The sequence below is a fragment of the Vicugna pacos genome, chromosome 11, assembly GCF_048564905.1.
Source record: "Vicugna pacos chromosome 11, VicPac4, whole genome shotgun sequence".
Lineage (NCBI taxonomy): Eukaryota > Metazoa > Chordata > Mammalia > Artiodactyla > Camelidae > Vicugna > Vicugna pacos.
This window is the reverse complement of record NC_132997.1, coordinates 33,819,866-33,827,731: the sequence shown is the minus strand read 5'-3', so window position 1 is coordinate 33,827,731 and position 7,866 is coordinate 33,819,866. Positions and strand designations below refer to the sequence as shown.

Sequence of the window (7,866 nt, the reverse complement as noted above, 5' to 3'; positions counted from 1 at the left end):
GAAATTCATTTCCTTTTCCAAGTCAGCATTTAAAGGTTTCTTCTCACTGCATTACTTTAATGATGGAAAAAACAAAAAAGACAAAATTATCCAAGACAGAGACACATGGCTTCCTTGACCTAAAAAGCAATCACAACCCCCTGAACTGTAAATAATCATGACTCCCAAACAGTTCTAGGAGTTATCGCCACCCCAAATGTACATTTAACAATCAGCACCATGCACTAAGCCAGCATTTCTGATACCTACTTTATGGGGAAGACCATTACAAGGATAGTTATTACCTTGATGAGAAAATGGATTTATGTATTGATAGAGTTATGGGAAAGGTGCTTGGGTGTCGGGAAGCAGACTTTTAAAGGAACTTGCCCTCTTGCTGTGACAGGCAGGGCTTCCACCTCTCCCTGGGTCTCTTGCTGGGTGATCTGACAGTTCTGTCCTCTCACTTTATTTCTGGTAAACATAGGTGGCCAAGACCACTTGAGACATGGATCTCTTTTTCCTGTGAGCTATCATTGCTTCTGGACAGTCTTGATCAGCAACCTTTCACCAAATACTGGATCATAAAAAAGACAAATAAAATACACATTACAAGGGGATTTTTTTTTCTTTATTCGAGCTAAGAACATACTCATCAACTATCAGCCATGCCCACATCTCTCCAAACTAAGATAAAACAGAACCATATCCTAGTCGCCTTCTTAGGGTCCATGAATTTCAAATTCAGTCCCATGTTTCACTGAAATAGGTAGAGTCTGTGATGTGGATGAAGTGAGCAATTATCTTAAATAAATGCCTTTAAAATTTTAAAATACATCCTTCTTTCTCCTCTCCAACATACACATATTTCTTTTGGAACTGGACACTATCCAAGGTCAAGACAAAAGAAGTAGCCCTTCTGTAACATGAAGGGACACACGTCCTCTGTTAGCATAACAGCTAGAGATAGGTGAGTCAGTGGTTCATTTTCATAGTGTAAACTATATAAAAGATTTTCTATTTCACTCATAAGAAACTATACCTGGAGTGGTTGTTACAAAGAAATGAGTAGCTAAAATACCAGGTTTGCTCTCAGCTTATAGCCAAGCCCCTATAGGAATAGCCATGTGACCATCCCATGGGAGACACATATTTGCATTCCTTTATTGTGTTACCAAGGCAACATCAAAATCTAACCTCCTTTTTACCTTATTTGAGACACTAATGGGAAGTTTTCACCATGGTCTTTTATGGATCAATAAAAGCAAGCATGACTTCAAACAACAAAGGATTCCTAGCAGGAGACTGACAAATGGACAGCCCATCTCAGAATAGGACATGACCAACTCTGGGTATCTTGCTTAATAAAATCCATAGACAATTGTTACTGTTAATCCAATCAACTTGCCATGAAAAAGAAAAATTGTACATGTGATGTAAGAAAGCCTCAGGCAAGGCCACGGAAGGACAGAGTCCCCACCCTCCTCCTTACTAAGACACTCCCCGACCCCAACCAGCAGGAATCTCTGATGGAACAGATAACACTTGAGGAGCTCAGGCAGGAGTGTGGGTGCCAGGGAAGGTGGGCTTAGGAGACAGAAGGGAAGCCAAGAGGGCTGTGAAGACAGAGGGATTGCAGAGGAGGTGGTGAAGAGCCCATGGAGATAGATGTTTTCTGTCTTCTGAGGAAATAGTTGCAGGGGTTCTGAGACGGGGGGACATTAAGGACACACTGGTGATGATAGAGAAGGCCTCTTAGATCTCCTCCACCATGTGGACTCTTTTGTTTCAAAATCTGGGACTAACCCTCTGGGGCTCAAGGCTTAGCCCTCTGAGCTAATGATTCTGCCATCAGTCTTCTTTTTTCTTAAAGGATAGTACATGAGTGGTTTTATCAGCCCATTTCTTGCTTATAGAATTTGGGGGTGGGAGGGCCCAACAGCCTTCTTTCCTTTTTTTATTCATTTCATTTTTTATTCTCTCTATACTTTTCAGTCCAACCTGGCAGTGTTTCTGCTGGTGTAACATCACCAAGCACCTTGTGAATCTCCCCTGTATGTCTCAGGGATTCATGCCATTAGACGAGAGAGGCCTTCGTAGAGCTTTCCTAGAGCTCAGTATCACCTTCAAGGGGGAGAGATTGGGAGCCCGCTATCAACAAATGGCCAGGAGAAATGCTCACCTTCTTTGCAAGATTGAGATTTGCTTCCTTATTCAGAAATAGCAGGGCCAGGGATTAGGCACAGGCAGAGGGAATCCCACCACAACAGGTACTTAACCTGGAAGGCCCTCTCTGTCTCCTACAAGCAGGAAAGATCTTGTCACAACAGGTACCCAGTCAGGAAAGCCTCTTTGTCTTTGCAGGCTTGAGACTTCTCTCCCCCACTGAGTGACAACAGGCTGACAAGTCTAGAGAAATCCCTCAGCATTCCAGATAACAACAGGAGGGACCAAGGGGACCCTGGCAGCACCAGTTAAATCAGGCAAATGCAAATAACACCACAAAGTGAAAATTAAACTATCATTGGAACCGAAGCCTGCAAAAGTAAACCAGGACCTGTGCACTAAACCTCAAGAAGGTGACTGTATGATAAAATAGAACATTTAAATAGGAAACAGAGTCTTCTAATACAGCAGACAGAAATGCCCAGGATATAATTTTTAAAATCACTCATCATACCAAGAACCAGGAAAAAAACAACTTGAGTGAGAAAAGATAATCAAATGACACTAACACTGAGATAAACCAGATGTTGACATATTCTGGCAAGTGCTTTAAAGAAGCCGTCATAAAAAAAAATGCTTCAACAATCAATCATAAATAAAAAATAGAAAATATTCCCCCAAAAAACACTCAAAAAGACTTATAAACACTCAACAACAGAAAGGGAAGGAAGGGAGGGAGGAAGGCTGGAAGGAAAAGAAATTCAAAGAAAAGAAAAGAGAATAAAAAATAAAAAGCATATACTAGCAAACAAACAGAAGTTGTAAAAAAGAACTGAATGGAAATTATAAAACTGAAAAATACAATAACAGAAATTTAAAACTTGCTGGATGGGACCAGGAGTAGAGTAGAGATGACGGAGGATAAAATCAGCAACTTGAAGCAGATCAACAGAATTTACCCACCTGAATAATAGAAAGAAAATAGACTGGAAAAAAGTGAGGTCTGTGGAATAATAATAAAAGATCCAATCTCCATATTATAAGATTCTTAGAGAGGGAAAAAAGAAAGCTGAAAGGGTATTTGAAGAAATAATGGCTGAAAATTCCCATTTTGATGAAAGATATAAACCTACAGATTCAAGAAACTGCAATAACCACAAACAGGGTAAAACCAAAGAAATTCACAGCAAGATAATTAAACTTCTTAAAACTAAAGACAAAGAAAAAATATTGAAAACAGCCAGAAAGAAATGACACTTTACCTATAAGGGAATGTCTATTTGAATTACTGTGGATTTCACAATTGAAACTATGGAGGCCAGAAGGAGTTGGTATGACATTTTTCAGATGCTGAGAAAAAAAAAGGGCTGTCAGCCACAAAGTCTGTATCTGGTGTAAATATCCTTCAAAAGTTAATGGGAAAGGAAGACATTCTCAGATAAAGGGAAACGAATAATTTGTCCCCTCTAGAGCTATCCTTAAAAATTGGCTAAAGGATGATCTTCAAACAGGAAAGAAATTATAAAAGAATGAATTATGGAAGATCAGGAAGGAAGAACAAAAGAATAATCAGAAATATACAAAAAATAGACAATCCTTTTTCTCATAAATTTTATAAATCATTTTAAAGATTTAAATAAAAATTATAGTATTATCTGATGCTCAAGACTATAGTATATAAAATTAGGGAAAGCAAATGGACCTAAATGGAAGAAAGATTTCCACATTTCACTTTAAGTGTTAAAACACTGATACCAGTACTTGTAATAAGTTACACATGTATATTGTACTATATAGAGCAACCAAAATGAAAACTATACAAAGAAGTACATTCAAAAGCGTATACATACATAAAAATGAAATACTAAAAACTATGCAAGTAACCCACAGGAAGACAATAAAAGAGAAACAGGAATGAAAACCAGAAAAAAACAAACAGAAAACAAATAATAAATTGTCCAGCTTAAGTTCTAACATATCGATGACTACCTTAAATGTAAATGCTCTAAATTTACAAATAGATAGGAAAAGCAGATTAAACAAACAAATAAAAATCCACAGTTCATCTACTATTTACCAAAAAAACCCAAAAACCAAAAAGCTCACTTTAAATTCAATAACAGAGGTAGGTTGAAGGTAAATTGATAGAAAAAAAAAAACTTACCATTTGAACACTGGTTTTTAAAAAGCAGGAATGAAAATTAAAAATTAAAGAGCAGGAATGGCTATATCATCCAAGTTAATCTTCTTAGCTTCAGAGCAAAGATAATTACTAGAAACAAAAAGGAATATTACATAATGATAAAAGAATCAATCCACCAGGAAGTCATAAAAATTCTAAAATGTATATGAATCAAAAACAATGCCTTGAAATACATGAAGTGAAAACTGAAAGGAAAAATAGATAAATCAAAATTATAATTGAAGATTTCAATACTTCCCTCTCAGCAACTGTTAGTACTACTAGACAAAAGATCAGCAAGGATGCAGATCTGAATAACACAGTTGGCCAACAGGATCCAACTGGTATCAGTAGAACACTCTACCCAAAACCAAGCAGAATATACCTTGTTTTCAAGTGTCCATTGAGTAGACACCAAAATACCATACCCAGGGCTGTAAAAAAGCCACAACAAATCTAAAATACTAGATATCATACAGACTGTTTTCTCTGACCATAATATAATCAATCTAGAAATCAAGAACATAAAGACAGCAAGGAATTCTCTAAACACATGCAAGTTAAGCAATCCAATTCTAAATAACCCATGGTCAAAATTGAAATCCTGAAGTAAAATTTTAAAAATACATAGAAATGAATGAAAGTAAAGATACAGTATATCAAAAATGTGAGATGCAGCTAAAGCAGTCTGATAGGGAAACTGATAGAGAAATGGTCTCAAAATACATAATCTAAGAAACTAGAAAAGGAAGAGCAATGCAAACCCAAAGCAAAGAAATAATAAAGACAAGTGCAGAAATCAATGAGATTTAAAACAGAAAACAGTGGAGAAATTAATAAAATAAAAATCTGATACTTCAAAAAGTCAATAACATCAATAAAAGTCTAACAATACTGACACAGATTAAAAAAAGAAAATACACAAATCACCAATATGAGAAATGAAATAGGAAACTCACAAAAGATCCTGCACTCATTAAAAGGATACTAAGAGAACACTATGATCAACTTAAGCTCATAAATTCAACAGTTTAGAAGAAATGGGTTGGGGGAAGTTACAGCTCAGTGGTAGAGTGTGTGCTTAGCATGCACAAGGGCCTGGGTTCAATCTCCAATACTTTCATTAAGAAATAAGTAAGCCTAATAAACCCACCAGCGCCGTCCAAAAGAAGAAATGGGTCAAAGAAGAAGTCTCAAAGTGAAGCTTTAAAAATGCATAGAACTATATGAAGTGAAAATAGTACATATCAAAATATGTGGGAGGCACCTAGAGCAGTGCTAAGGGGAAACTTACAGCACTAAATGCTTGTATTTAAAATGGGGGAAAATCTCATTTCTCAAATGAATGAAAACCAGAGCTACCAAAACTCAACAAAGATGAAACGCATAATTTATACAATACTACAACTATTAACAAAATTGAACTTTAAATCTGTAATTTTAAATCTCCTGAGCAAGAAACCTCCAGGCCTTGATAGTTTCACTGGAGAATTCTCCAGTGAAACTATATATATATATATAGTTTATATATATATATACACACACACACACACACACACACACACACACACACACATACACACACATACATATACAATATATTCCCCTAAAATAGAAGAAACACTTCTCATTTTACAAAGCCAGTATTACCACATAAAGCCCGACAAAGCCAGCACACAAAAAGAAACCTGCAGACCCATATCTCTCATAAACTTAGACACAAAGTTCCTCAACTAATTGTTAGCAAACCAATTGCAACCATGTTAGCGAATGGGATTTATTCCAAGTATATAATGTCATCAATTATACCAACAGACTAAATCATGTGATCATATAGCTGGTGCAAGAAAAGCGTTTGACCAAACTCAACACCCATTCTTGATAAAAACAAAACTCAGAAAACTCCCATTATGTTAGGAATAGAGGGGAATTACTTCAGCTTGATAAAGAGCATTTTTATCATACCCAACTAAGATCACATTTAATGGTGAAAGACTGGATTCTTTTCCTTAAGATGTCCATTCTCACCAATCTTAATAGTTCTGGAAATTCTAGCTAGCGCAATGAATAAAGAAAAAGAAATAAAAGAATACCCATTGGAAAGAAAGATATAAACTGTCCCTGTTTGCAGATGACATGATTGTCTACATAGAAAACCCTTAAGGAACCTCTTGAAAAAAATCAAGAACTAAGAAATGAGTTCAGCAACGTCTCAGGATATAAGATCAATGCACAAAAATTATTTGTATTTCTATATACTAACAATGAACAAGTGGAAACTGAAATTTAAAATACACTACCATTTATAATCACTCCAAAGAAAATTAAATACTGAAGTACAGACTTCTTAACAAAATATTTACAGGATCCGTATGCTGAAAACTACAAACCGTTGATGGAAAAAAATCAAAGAACACTTAAATAAATGTAGAGACATACTGTGTTCATGGATTGAACGACTCACCATTGTAAAGATGTCAATTTTCCTCAAATTGATTTATAGGTTTAATGCAATTCCTATCAAATTCTTAGCAAGCTTTTTTGTAGGCTTATGCTTCTCAAGCTTATTTTAAAATTTACATGAAAAGACACAGGCCCTGGAATAACTAAAATAGTCTTGACAAAAATAAAGTAAGAGGAATCACTCTACCTGATGTTAAGGCTTACTATATATACAGTAATCCAAGCTGTGTGGTATTGGTGGATGGACAGGCACATAAATCAATGAAACAGAATCAAGAACCCAGAAATAGACTAATATGGATATTCTCAAGTTATTTTTGACAAAGGTGCAAAAGCAATTCAAGATAGAAGAACAGCTTTTAACAAGTGGTGCTGGAGCAATTGGGTATCCATAGTAAGAAATAAATCTTAAACTGAAACTTTATGCCTTATATACAAATTAACTCAAAATGGATCATAGACTCAAATGTAAAATGTAGAAATATTAAAATTTTAGGAAAAAAAATAGAAGAAAATCTCTGGGGTCTAGGGTATGGCAAAGAGATCTTAGACTTGACCAAAAAAGCATAATCCATAACAAGAAAAATTGGCAAGTTTGACCTCATCAAAATTGCAAAACTCTTACTCTGCAAAACAAGTTGGTACTAAAATATTAGAGAAGAATAGTAAAATGGGATGCAAGACAGTGATCTGAGGTGTTTCTTGAGAAAAGTTTATTGATATTCATTAACTTCAGCCTTTTTAAAGCAAATTAAACCACAAAGATAAAGAATAAAATTGCTATCATTTGTCCATAGAAAACCCAAAGGAATCCACAGATAAATTTTAAATGAATAAATGATTTTAGCAAAATTGCTAGATAAAAGATCAATACAGAAGTAACAATTGCATTGTTATGTATCTGCAACAAACATGAATTTTTAAATTTTCAAGTGATATCATATACAGAACCATCAAAAAAGAAATCAAATGCAAAGGAAATAAATCTAAACAAAACATGTGCTGGAGCTCTACACAGAAACACAATATCTAAATAACTGGAAAAATATACCATGTTCTCAGATTGGAAGATTTAA

At 35.1% G+C, this 7,866-nt stretch overlaps 1 protein-coding gene across 5 annotated transcripts in view; it reads right to left on the bottom strand.

Annotated features, from left to right (window-relative positions):
* Nucleotides 1-244: 244 nt before the first annotated feature.
* Nucleotides 245-7,866, bottom strand: part of LOC140699269 (anthrax toxin receptor-like) — a 60,089-nt gene continuing 52,467 nt past the window's right edge. For 4 of the 5 annotated variants that reach the window (XM_072971071.1, XM_072971066.1, XM_072971067.1 and 1 more), the window contains 3 exons: nucleotides 4,310-4,417; nucleotides 2,162-2,279; nucleotides 245-556 (listed from right to left, as the gene is read on the bottom strand). The gene's annotated coding sequence lies outside the window, so the exon portion shown is untranslated. The remainder of the gene's footprint in view (nucleotides 557-2,161; nucleotides 2,280-4,309; nucleotides 4,418-7,866) is intronic. The other variant, XM_072971069.1, reaches the window with a different exon arrangement.